At 45.2% G+C, this 13575-nt stretch overlaps 1 protein-coding gene across 4 annotated transcripts in view; it reads left to right on the top strand.

Annotated features, from left to right (window-relative positions):
• Positions 1 to 13575, top strand: part of DPP6 (dipeptidyl peptidase like 6) — a 1147427-nt gene that overhangs the window by 958697 nt on the left and 175155 nt on the right. The gene's annotated exons all lie outside the window — the stretch shown is intronic.

Raw genomic sequence — 13575 nt, 5'->3', positions numbered from 1 at the left:
ACATGCCCTGGGGACATTTTCCCTGTTGTCTTGGTGATTAACATTGGGCTCCTTGTTACTTATGCAAATTTCTGCAGCCAACTTGAATTTCTCCCCAGAAAATGGGATTTTCTTTTCTATCACATCATCAGGTTGCAAATTTTCTAAACTTTTATTCTCTGCTTCTTCTTGAACACTTTGCTACTTAGAATTTTCTTCCTCTAGATACCTTAAATCATCACTCTCAAATTTGAAGTTCCACAGATCTCTGGGGCAGGGGCACAATGCCACCAGTCTTTCTGCATAGCAAGAGTGACCTTTACTGCACTTCCCAACAAGTTCCTTATCTTCATCTGAGACTACCTCAGCCTGGACTTCAATATCAGCATTTTCATCAAAGCTATTCAACAAGTCTCTAGGGAGTTCCAAACTGTCCCACATCTTCCTGTCTTCTGAGCCCTCTAATCTGTAGGAAGTTCTAAACTTTCCCACATTTTCCTGTCTTCTTCTGAGCCCTCCAAACCGTTCCAACCTCTGCCTGTTACCCAGTTCCAAAGTAGCCTCCACATTTGGGGTATCTTTATAGTAGCACCTCACTCTCAGTGGCACCAATTTACTGTATTAGTCTGTTCTCACCCTGCTGTGAAGAAATACCTGAGACTGGGTAATTTACAAAGGAAGGAGGTTTAATTGACTCACAGTTCTGCATGGCTGGGGAGGCCTCAGGAAACTTACAATCATGGTGGAAACTCTGCAGGGCAACAGGAGAGAGAATGAGTGCCCAGTGAAGGGAAAAGCCCTTTATAAAACCACCAGATCTTGTGAGAACTAACTCACTATATGAGAACTGGATGAGGGAAACCACCCCATGATTCAATTATCTCCATCTGGTCCCTCCCAAGACACATGAGAATTATGGGAGCTACAATTCAAGATGAGATTTGGGTGGAGACACAGCCAAATCATATCATCCAGTTAACTGAACTTTCACAGAATTTACTATAACCTATAATTTACCGTAACTTATATTACTAAGCCATATTTATGCTAAAATGTTCATTTTAAAAAATGAAACTAATGAAAATTTCATGTATTTTATAAATACCCAGAGGGGGCTTGCCCAAGGTAGACTGAGTGGGCTTACTTGGGAAATAACAAAGAGATGAGTCTGGCAGAAAGAAATAGAAGATGAGAAATAACTTGGGACAGGCTGGTGATGGCTTTGAATCCCAAGCAGAGGTCCTCACACTTTTACCTGGTAGGCTCGGAAGAAGAAGAACTAATAGGATAACATTTTATTTTATTTTATTTTATTTTTATTTATTTGTTTATTTATTTTGAGATGGAGTTTCACTCTTGTTGCCCAGGCTGGGGTGCAATGGCGTGGTCTCAGCTCACTGCAACCTCTGCCTCCCGGGTTCAAGCAAATCTCCTGCCTTAGCCTCCCAAGTACCTGGGATTACAGGCACCTGCCTCCATGCCTGGCTAATTTTTGTATTTTTAAAGTAGAGATGGGTTTTCACCATGTTGGCCAGGCTGGTCTCGAACTCCTGATCTCAGATGATCCACCTGCCTAGGCCTCCCGAAGTGCTGGGATTACAGGCGTGAGCCAGTGCACCCAGACAGGATAACATTTTATAAAAGGAATATTTGTTGAGCGAATGTACATTGAAGCCTACTTTAATTTCAATCTATTTTTCAGACAAGGAATCACAAACTCGTACAATTTTCCAACCTTATCATTGAAACACTTGCTAATATGATGCAGACGAAGTGGGATTGTGATAGGCTATTTTAAGTACTTGAATTATGAGACAATTTTCAACTGTAATAGCCCAAAGGGTACCCTGCAGCCGTCAAATGTGAGGAACTTCAGTGTGAGTATTGACACCAAATGGAACCTCATCCACCCACCTGATGAAAATTGATGTTCCCCTGGCTGTCACCCTCAGCCGTACCCTTTGCTCAAGAAGTGCTTTGTTTTGAGGGACTTTATGTTGTATAAGATGTGGCTTTGACTGTCATCCATAGGTGATGAACCTGCCATCTCTGTCCCTTGTCTCTCTTTAGACACCAACTTCCAGTTGCCTATGGAGCAACTACCTGGAAGTCTCAGAGGCATCTCACGGTCAACTTGCGCAAACCCCACTCTGACTCCCTTCTCCAAACCTTCTCTTCCTTCTTCATCTCCCATCTTAGTTCTTAGTAACCCATACACTCTGTCACCTAGGTGCGAGGATGAGAAATCATATTTCCTTCTTGTTCCCGCCACACACCCGCACCCTGTAGATTCTGACTCCTACTTTTTCTCAAATCCATCTTCTTTTAGATCTCATTTTTGTAGTTTGTGCTTTCACTATTTCTTAGGCCTCCCCATCACCAGCCTTCTGCCTCCCATCTCCCCTCAGCCGTCTTGGTGATATTTCTGAAATGAAAATCTGATTATCTGGGTCTTCTATGACTTTGCTTTCCAAGTTTACCTATCACGAAGAAAATGAAGCCCCAAATCCCCTGGAACACAAGGCTTCCCATAGCCTGACCTGTCCCCCAGTCTTGCTGTATCTTTTACCACCCCGCATCCCTACCCACTTACTGTTTTACAACTCTTCCAACCTACTTGTAGTCCCCTAAATGCATCAGATTCGTGAGCCTTTCCACACATGGATGCTGACAACTGAAGAGTTCTCCCTTCAACTCTCCCCCATGCACACCGAATGAGTTCTCTAGGCCCCTCCTCGAAAGCCTTCCCCCTTCACCTCCAGCTATAGTTTACTTCCCCTTTATAGTATATGCTGCTCCTGGATATAGGAGAGCAGGTGCATTCCTGATCAAATGTGGTATCTTTAATGATCAACAAATGTCAGGTAAACAGATGCATGGGTTAGTTGGTTCCAGACATAGAATTTACTCAAAAAGACAGCATGGTTTTTTTTTTTTCTCCCAAATAGCCCAAACTGGTTTTCAAGATAGCCCAATATATTATGCCATTTTAAAAATTTTATTTTATTTTTAGATGACACATAATAATTGTACTTATTTAATGTGGTACAGGGTGATTTTTGTTTGTTTGTTTGTTGTTGTTGTTGTTTGAGACAGAGTCTTGCTCTGTTGCCCAGGCTGGAGTGCAGTGGTGAGATCTCAGCTCACTGCAACCTCCGCCTCCCAGGTTTAAGCAATTCTTCTGCCTCAGCCTCCCAAGTAACTGGGATTACAGGCGTGCACCACCATGCACGGCTCATTTTGTATTTTTAGTAGAGACGGAGTTTCTCCATGTTGGTCAGGCTGGTCTTGAACTCCTGACCTCGTGATCTGCCAGTGTCGTCCTCCCAAAGTGCTGGGATTACAGGTGTGAGCCACCACACCTGAATGAGTGTGATGTTTCAATACATGTATACAATGTGTAATTATCAAATTACAGTAATTATCAGATTCATCAGCTTGAACATTTATCATTTATTTGTGGTGAGAATACCCAAAATCTTTGCTTCTAGATATTTTGAATAGACAATACATTATTGTTAACCATTATCACCCAACTGTGTAATGGAATACTAGGACTTATTCCTTCTACCTCACTGTAACATTGACCAGTCTCTCCCCATTACCCACCTGCACACAAACACACACACACACACACACTTTCCCAGTACCACTCTACTCTCTACTTCTATGAGAGCAATGTTTTAGATGCACATATGAGTGAGACTATGTGATATCTGGCTTTTTGTACCTGGCTTATTTCACTTAACCTAGTGTCCTCTAGGTTCATCCATGTTGCTGCAAATGACAGGATTTCATTCTTTTCTTTGGCTAAATACTATTTCCTTGTATATATGTATACCACATTTTCTACATTCACTCATCCATTAATGGACACTTGGGTTGATTCCATGTCTTGCCTACTGTGAATAGTGCTGCAGTGAACATGGAAGTGCATGTATCTCAGCATACTGATTTCATTTGCTTTGGATGTCTACCCAGTATACAACCATATGGTTGCTGGATCATATAGTAGCTCTATTTTTCCTTTTTTGAGGAACCTCCATACTGGGGTCCATAATGGTTATACTAATTTACATTTCCACTAACAGTGTATAAAATGTCCTCCTTATCCATATCCTCACCAGCATTTGTTAATTTTTGTCTTTCTGATAACAGCCATTCTAACGGGGGTGAGATGGTTTCTCATTGTCGTTTTCATTTGCATTTCTCTGATGATTATTGATGTTGAAGATTTTCTCCTAGACCTGTTTGCCATCTGTATGTCTTCTTTTGGGAAGTGTCTATTCGGTTCTTTTGCCCGTTTTTTAATCAAATGATTCGGTTTTTGCTATCGAGTTGTTTGAGTTCCTGATGTATTATGGAAACTAACCCCTTGTCAGATGCATCGTTTGCAGATATTTCCTCCCATTCTGCAGGCTGCCTCTTCACTCTGTCGATCGTTTCTTTTGCTGTGCAGAAGCTTTTTAGTTTACTGTAATTGCCTTTTTCTATTTTTGTGTTTGTGCCTGTGCCTTTGAGTTCTTTTCTATAAAATCCTTGTCCAGACTAATGCCACGAAGTATTTCCACTGCACTTTCTTCTTCTTGTTTTATAACATTGGGTCTTATGGCTAAGTCTTTAAACCATTTTGAGTTGATTTTTTTCAGTGGTGAGAAATTGGGGTCTAATTTCATTCTTCATATCAAGATTTTTTTGAATAAAACTTCTAAATGAAAATCTTAAAAGTTCAGCCCTTTGCTCTGAGTTTTTGTCTCTATTCTACTCCCACACCCCACCATCTTTAGTCACTGTGGAACCCACAGTGAGGGCCTCTTTAAAGCTGGCTCGCCTGGGTTTTAGACTTCCTGTTCCCTTTTTTAATTTTTTTTTTTTTTTGAGACCGAGTTTTGCTCTTGTCACCCAGCCTGGGGTGCAATGGCATGATCTCAGCTCACTGCAACGTCCACCTCCCAGACTCAAGCGATTTTCCTGCCTCAGCCTCCTGAGTAGCTGGGATTACAGGTACCCACCACCACGCCTGGCTAATTTTTGTATTTTTAGTAGAGACAGGGTTTTACCATGTTGGCCAGGCTGGTCTCAAACCTCTGACCTCAGGTGATCCACCTGCCTCAGCCTCCCAAAGTGAGTCTTCCTTTTCTTTAAGATCTTTATCTCTCTGCCTTTGAGTCACATCCAGGAAATTATTCATCCCCTCACTGCTCAAGAGCACCACTCTTCTTGTGTCTGAACATCTGGGGACTTACTAGGTTTTGCCCCATTGCTCTTTCAAAAATTCCAGATATTCTACTTTCCATATGTTTTCTTTTTTGGTTGTGAATTAGAGAGTGACAGCCTTCTCCCATCACTTAAGATTCCTTCTCTCTCGTTCTTCAAATTCAAGTACAGAGGCTACATGGTGGCGTGTTTGGGTGACTGGTGGGCTTCGTACACACGGGTCTTATCTATGCCGGGGTTGTCTTGGTTACATCCCAGCCCCTCCAGAGCAATGATGTTATGCTGGGATCTGGGGGCTCCAAAGTGGGCTGTATTGGCCGGGATGCCAGCAAAACTTCCATCCTTCAAGTTTGTATGAGATTAAAGATACACAGAAGTAATGTGGCCATGGGGTTGGAAGGAAGGAAGGTTGGAACACAAAGGAAAAATGACGTGTGGACCCTACTCTCATAAAATTTGAAATCTAGTCAGTGGAGAAGGCCAGATGAACCTGCAGGAGAAAACTGGGGTGTCAAGTATGGATACACAGTGGGAATGATTCATGTAACTCACTCTGCTGAAGACTTTGCCCACCGCCCCGACACAGACCTCACTCTACTGGTGAGGTCTGCAGAGGCTACTAATATTTGTAAAGGGTCAAGTCTCTGCACAGTCAGCTTCCAGCAGGCATTGGACAGGGCCCTCCGTGGAGGCCAGGTACCCGGCACACAGTTCCCCTGCCTCCCTTGGCCTGGAGTCGCTGCTGCTTCTCCGCAGGTCACTGGCCCCGTCAGCTGCGGTGGCCTAGTGTGCAGCAGAAATGGGAAACGGAGTCTTCCGAGGCTGGGCCGATTGTCATCGCTCTGAAAAGAGCTCACTTGTGCTTCAGTGGACATTGCTTCAGTGTCAACATGAAGGTCTCTGTCTGGGGGCTTCAGGGGGTGCCAGGGACCAGACTGGAGAGCAGGCCTCATCCTGCGCCCATGTCCAACCTCTCTTATCCTTTCCCCCGAGCTCCTGCATCTGCTTCCCACAACCTCTCGGCCTGTAGGATCTGTTCTGTTGGTGAGGAGGGAGTACAGCATGAGCACAGAAGGTCTGTGATGGACGGAGATTGTTGAGCCTTCCTGCTGGAAGGTTGGGAGCTGAGCAGAGGCTTACAGGGGTATAGGATCTGGACAGGTGCCGAGGGAAACAGAGGGTTTGGGTGAGGAGAAGAGTGAATCGACAGACTGAGGAGGGAACACACCTGTGCCGTGCCCAGGAGAGGAGGCACCGGCAGGCAGAACTTCCAGGCAGGGCACCAGGGCCAGGGCAGCATGGAGGAAGTGGAGACAGTGGCCTTGCCTGTCCTGGAAAAGCCTGCGTGTGTCCCCATTGCTTACTAGTGGGGGCTGGACAGTCCCACGTGAGGACCACAAAGCAGACACCATCATTCTCCTGGGCCTTATGTACATCTCAGCCTGTTTTGGAAACCTGAGCATTTACCTTGTAAAAGTTTTCTGGAAGAAGGAACCGAGGTCTGACAGCAGAGAGCACATGCCCCGCTCCAGGATAACAGGGTCCCCCAGCTGCAGCAGGACAGGGCTTCCAGTGGACACTGGGCTCACGTGTTTCAACAGCATCTCCAGCTGCAGGGCCCCGGTGCCACAGTTGGGTTGAAGCCACAGAATCCATCGCAGATGCAGGTACTGGCTGAGTGCCCACAGGGCGAAGACCATCTTGAAAAAGGGGTGGAGCCCCTTCACCAGAATGGAATGCAAGTGCTGAGCCAGCCAACAGGGTCCTTCACTGATGGATCTTTCAGTAAGAAGGGCCTCCTGCCAGTGCGGGTCCATGGTCACTGGGCAGCTGACGACAAAGCTCCTGGCAAGAGGTTTTTCCTGAATAAGCCTTGAGAAGAGGGCAGAATGGGGCCGGCTGCTGCCACAGCTGCCGTGTCTGCTGGAGACACGCTGTGACGATGACAGGGAGCCATCCTTCTGTCCCCACCTGGTTCTTCTGTGTGAGTCTCATGAGTGTGAGCTTCTGGCATCAGGTTCCTTCTGAGTGAGGAAGAGAATGTGAGAGGTGGCATTGTGATCAAAGTTGTTGATGGTCTGGTGTATTTTTGTTTAAAAATCACAGCTTTCATATATTTAGCAAGTTGTTGTCAAGATGCAACGTGCCATAGTCACGAGACCACAAGTTCTGGGACCTGCTGCGTGAAGTCCAATCCTGGCTCCTTCTTCTGTTAACTGCTGACCTTGGGCAAGGCATGTAACTGCCTCGTACAACCGGGTTTCTATCCCAGCCGCACCCCTGACCCACCAACTGCCGGGCAAGTTACTTAACAATGCTATGCTCCTGTGTCTTCATCTACAAAGCAGGAATGATAGTACCTGCCCCATAGGGTTATTTTTAAAGATTACGTGAGTTAATGCTTGTAAAGCGTTTTAGAAGTGTCTGCCCAACATATACAAAACTTTACCCGAAATAGATCAAAGACCTAAATACATGTGAAAACTGTAAAAATCATAGAAGCATAAGGGAGATGTTCATGACCTTGGATTTGGCAATGGATTTTTAGCTGTGACACCAAAAGCATAAAAAATAAAAGAAAGAAAAAGAAATAGATAAGCTAGACCTGATCGTAATTGAAAGCATTAATCCTTAACATTCTAGCTCAGATGATAACTCCTGTGAAGCCTCTTCTAACCCCTTCAGAGAGAATGGATTTTTTTATAAGGGAGACAGTAACAACAGAAGATGTGATTGAGCATTTCTTTCAGGCCAGGCACTGTTTTATGTACTTCGAGTTGGTTGACTCACTTGCTCTTCACATCCACTTAAGATTAGGTTCTATTGGCCATGCGCAGTGGCTCACACCTCTAATCCCAACACTTGTGAAACCAAGGCTAGAGGACCACTTGAGGCCAGGGGTTCAAGACCAGCCTAGGCAACATAGTGAGACCCCATCTCTGCCAAAAAAAATAAATAAATACCTGGGTGTGGTGGTGTGTGTCTGTCGTCCCAGCTACCTGGGAGGCTGAGGCAGGAGGATTGCTTGAGCCCAGCAGGTTGAGGCTGCAGTGAGCTACGATCACACCACTGCACTCCAGCCTGCGCAACAGAGAAAGACCCTGTCTTCCAAAAACAATGACAAAAGATGAGGTTTCGTTATTATCTCTGCTGCCAAATGGAGAAACTGAGGTACACAACAGTCCAGCAGCTGGACCAGGCCATGCAGCACATCCTCTGTGCTCCAAGCATGTGGTGTAGACACCATCATGTAGCCTGGAGCACACTGGGCTGGGTAGATCCAGATTCTCACTGTGAATGGGAACTCCTTAGGGCCAATGACGTCCCTAACCCTGCATCATGGGACCTCAATGACTTCTGTGGGACTGAAAATCACATCTTGATTGTGGAGGGATTTGGGTTGCAGACTAGAGATTTAAACTTTATTCTGAAGTGAGCAGAAAGGTATTTCAGATTTTTAAAAAATGCATGAGAAAAATCGTGTTTCAGTAAAGACAAATCTGGACTGCGACGTATGAGATAAATCGGGGGCGGCAGCAGGAGGCAGGTAGTTGAGTGAGGGCAACCCACGGTTGTGAGTAGCTCCAAGTGGTTGGAGTGAGGCCTCGGGGATGGTGCGTGAACTAATCCAGACAGTAAAGGCCACACCTAGGGAGGCTTCAAGCCCCTTTAGGAACAAGAATCTCAGGAACTCAGAGGAGCCTGAGCGCTCTGCCAGCCATGCACATGGTGGATAAAAAGTAAAAATTCAGGCACTCACCCCAGTATTTGATCTCAGCACCCAGGATTTCTCAGCCTCCTGGGGGTTAGCATCGCAAAACCACAGGCAGAACTTGATGCCTTCCGTCATCTTTTCCTCAGATATCTTAATCTGAATATCAAAAGGAGAATGTGAGGCACAGTGACTTACGCTGTAATCCCAGCACTTTGCGGGGCTGAGGTGGGTGGATCACTTGAGCTCAATGCCTCCGGTGAGTTTGAGACCAGCCTGGGCAACATGGCAAAACCCCATCTACAAAAAATACAAAAACTAGACGGGAGTGGTGGCCAGCACCTATAGTCTCAGCTACCTGGGAGGGTCGATGGGAGGATTGCTTGAGCCCAGGAAACAGGTTTACAGTGAGCTGAGATTGAGCCACTGCACTCCAGTCTGGGTGACAGAGCGAGACTCTCTCTGTCTCAAAAAAAAAGGAAAATGTGAAAGATCTTCAAAGCAAGATGCACTCTTCTTTATAGCTTGTTCTTTCATTTTCCTTCCATTAGAAATAAAACCAAAGCAAAAAAACAAAAAGGATTTAATATCCATCATAGCAAACTTTACTAACTGAAAATAATAATTGGCTGTGGTCTGATTTGATTCAAAAATCCATTGTAGGCTTACAACACATTTATTTAAAAAAAAAAAAAAAAAAAAAAAAAAAAAAAAAGCTAAAACTTAGTAATACATCTTACCCTTAGGCAAACTCATAAGAACAGCTGCTGAAATTAAATGAGGATGTATACTTGTTTCTGGAAGTTTTCCAACTCATTTCTGGCTGAAGTGAATCCTTGAAGAGCCAGGAGGGCTGAGCAGAAAACGAATACTTGCCGCTGCTTTCAGATCCATCCCTCCGTGGGAACAATCTGGGGAAACTGCCTTTTTCGTATTCTCAGTAAAAAACATTCCATATTCGTGCCATTTCCTGTATTATGCAAAATACCTTCTCTCCATAGTCTCTTAAATGACACTGCAATATTTTTCCTAGAATTTCTTAAAAGAAAACAGCTGGTTTGATCCCCACTCTTGGTCTGCATGCCCGATTTCTGTAGACACTGAGTATTTGCAGTCTGGGCTGCATCAGGTTGTGAGGTACCCATAGGGATGTGGGCAGAGAGTTTAGAGACAGAAAACCCAGGGCAGAATTGATCCACGCACCAGAGGATACATTGTGTGGGACAATTTATAGCTTAGGAGCTTCAGGAGACATGAGGTGGTTCCTGGGCCACAGGTTCTCAAATTTAGCTGCATATTGTAATCACCTGGGATGTTTCTTAAAAACACTGATGCCTGGATTCCATTCCTGGAGATTCTGACTTTGGGTTGGGCTGGTGGATTGTGCATTAGGTTTTTCAAACGCTCCCCAGGCCATGTAATATGCACCAAAATCTGAGGACCACCAACATAAACCATCTCCCCCTCATCCCCAGAGAGGGGGTGACTCGCCCGAGGTCAAAATTATAATATCTTCCAGTGTACCCCAACTCTGCAGATGGTTCTCTATCACCCAGTGGCCCAAGAGATCAGTTTGAGAGCAGCTTTGCCTCATCCCAAAACTTCACCCCAGACCTCAGGTCACTTCCCATGGTCAATGGGTTCTTCTCATAGTCTCAATGGCTGATCCTCCTCCATCTCCATGGTTAGTGCTCCTCAGATGATAGCAACAGGCTCCTCCCATTTGGAGCCTGGCTCCCTTCTCTTCGCCACACCATCTGCCTCCATACTCATCTTCAGGAGACTCGAGTGTAAACATGTTGCCTCCAACTCACACCTCTGGCAGGGGCTTCCCATTGCCTTTGGGACACCGGAGTGTGGCTTCCAGACCCTCCAGGAGCTGGCTCCTGGCCTCCTGAGTATCCTCTCTTGCCCCTCCTGCATGATTCCGCTCGTATGATGTCCCTGGAGTTGTCAGACTCCTAGAGACAGGAAGTAGAGTAGGGGTGCCAGGGGCTGGAGGGATGGGGAGTTCCAATAGTATTTAACGGGGACAGAGTTTCAGTCTGGGAAGAGGGAAAGGTTCTGGAGATGGATGGTGGTGATGGTTGCACAAAAATATGAGCATACTTAATTCACTGAACTGGACACTTAAAATGGTTAAAATGGCAAATTTTATGTAATGTGTATTTTATCACAATAGTAAATTGTTTTCAATAACATTCTGAGGAAAGCCTTGCCTGCCCTTTGCCTGAGTTAGGCAGCTCTGTTTTGTGTTTGCAGAACTCCACATTTTTCCCTATCAGACCATTGTCCTGCTTAGAGTCTGACCTCTTTACAGATTGTAAGTAGAATAAAGGCACATTGGAGTTCTTGCCTGTTTACCACTGTGATCCCCCCTGACTGCAGAGTAGATGCTCACTGAATAATTTTTAATGAATGTTGTTGAATGAATAAAACCCAGATCTACAGTGTCCCAGCCCATCAATCTTAATTGGTAGGAAAAATTGGATTGCAAAAGTAATCCAATTTGATATTGTATTAGTCCATTCTTACATTGCTATAAAGAACTACCCGAGACTGGATAATTTATAAAGAAAAGAGGTTTAATTGACACACTGTTCTGCTTTACAGGAAGCATGGCTGGAGAGGCCTCAGAAAACTTTTAATCATTGTAGAGGGGAAGCAGGCACATCTTACATGGCGGAGCAAGAGAAAGAGAGTGAAGGGGGAGGTGCTATACACTTTTAAACAGCCAGATCTCATGAGAATTCACTCACTATGATGAGAAGAGCAAGGGGGAAATCTACCCCCATGATCCAGTCACCTCCCACCAGGCCCCACCTCCAATATTGGGGATTACAATTTGACATGAGATTTGGGTGGGGACACACATCCAAACCATATCATTCCACTCCTGTCCCCTCCCAGATCTCATGTCCTTCTGACATTTCAAAATACAATCATGCCTTCCCAACAATCCCCCAAAGTCTTAACTCATTCCAGCATTAACCCAAAATCCAAGTCCAAAGTCTCATCTGAGGCAAGGCAAGTTTTTTCTGCTTATAAGCCTGTAAAATCAAAAGCAAGATAGTTACTTCCAAAATACAATGGGGACACAGGCATTGGGTAAATGCTCCCATTCCAAATGGGAGAAATTGGCCAAAACAAAGGAGCTGCAGGCCACTTGCAAGTCTGAAACCCAGCATGGCAGTCATTAGATCTTAAAGCTCCAAAATGATCTCCGTTTACTCCATGACTCATATCCAGTGCACACTGATACAACAGTGGGCTCCCATGGTCTTGGGCCACTCTGCCCTGTAGCTCTGCAGGGTTCAGCTTCCTTGGCTGCTTTCACAGGGTGACATTGAGTGCCTGGGGCTTTTACAGATGCATGCTGCAAGCTGTCAGTGGATCTACCATTCTAGGGTCTGGAATAGAGTGGTCCTCTTCTCACAGCTCCACTAGACAGTGCCCCAGTGGGGTCTCTTGTGTGAAGACTCCAACCCTACATTTCCCCTCTGCACTGCCCCAGTAGAGGATCTTCATGAGGGTTTCACCCCACAACAGACTTCTGCCTGGATATCCAGGCATTTCATACATCCTGAAATCTGGGTGGAGGCTCCCGAACCTCAACTCTCACACTCTGCACACCCACATGCTTAACCCAAGTGGAAGCTACCAAGGCTTGGGGCTTGCACCCTCTGAAGCAACAGCCTGAGCTGTACCTTGGCCACTTTTAGCCATGGCTGGAGCTGGTGTGGGCACAATTCAGGGCACCAAGGCTGCACAGAGAAGTGGGGCCCTGAGCCTGGCCCATGAAACCATTGTTTCCTCCTCAGCCTCCAGGCCTGTGATGGGAGGGGCTGCCTCGAAGGTCTCTGAAATGCCTTGGAGGCATTTTCCCTATTGTCTTGGTGATTAACACGTGGTTCCTTTTTATTTATGCAAATTTCTGTAGCTGGCTTGAATTCCTCCCTAGAAAATGAATTTTTCTTTTCTACCACATAGTCAGGCTGCAAATTTTTATGCTTGGCTTCCCTTTTTAAATATAAATTCCAGTTTCCAATCATCTATTTGCTCATGCATAACAAAAGTGACCTTGGCTGCCATTCTTAGTAAGTTCCTTATCTCCTCTTACTGCCTCAGCCTGGACTTCAGTGTCTATATTACTATCAGCATTTTGGTCACAACCACCCAACAATTCTCTAGGAAGTTTCAAATTTTCCCTCATCTTTCTGTCTTCTTCTGAGTCCTCCAAACTGTTCCAACCTCTGCCTATTACCAAGTTCCAGAGTCACTTCCACATTTTCAGGTATCTTTGTAAGAATGTCCCATTCTCAGTATCAATTTTCTGTAGTAGTTCGTTGTCACATTGCTATAAAGACCTACCTGAGACTGGGTAATTTATTTTAAAAAGAGGTTTAATTGACTCATGATTCTGCAGGCTATACAGAAATCATGATTGGGGAGGCCTCAGGAAACTTTCAATCATGGCAGAAGGTGAAGGGAAGCAGGCACAACTTACATAACTGGAGAAGGAGGAAAAGAGCACAGGGGGAGGGGCTACACACTTTTAAACAACCATATCTCATGAGAACTCCCTCACTATCATGAGAACAGCAAGGGAGAAATCTGCCCCCATGATCCAGTCACCTCCTACCAGGCTTGGCCTCCAACATTGGGGA

The sequence above is a fragment of the Macaca thibetana genome, chromosome 3 (assembly GCF_024542745.1).
Source record: "Macaca thibetana thibetana isolate TM-01 chromosome 3, ASM2454274v1, whole genome shotgun sequence".
In the NCBI taxonomy this organism is placed as follows: Eukaryota; Metazoa; Chordata; class Mammalia; order Primates; family Cercopithecidae; genus Macaca; species Macaca thibetana.
This window is presented reverse-complemented; position numbering and strand designations above follow the sequence as displayed.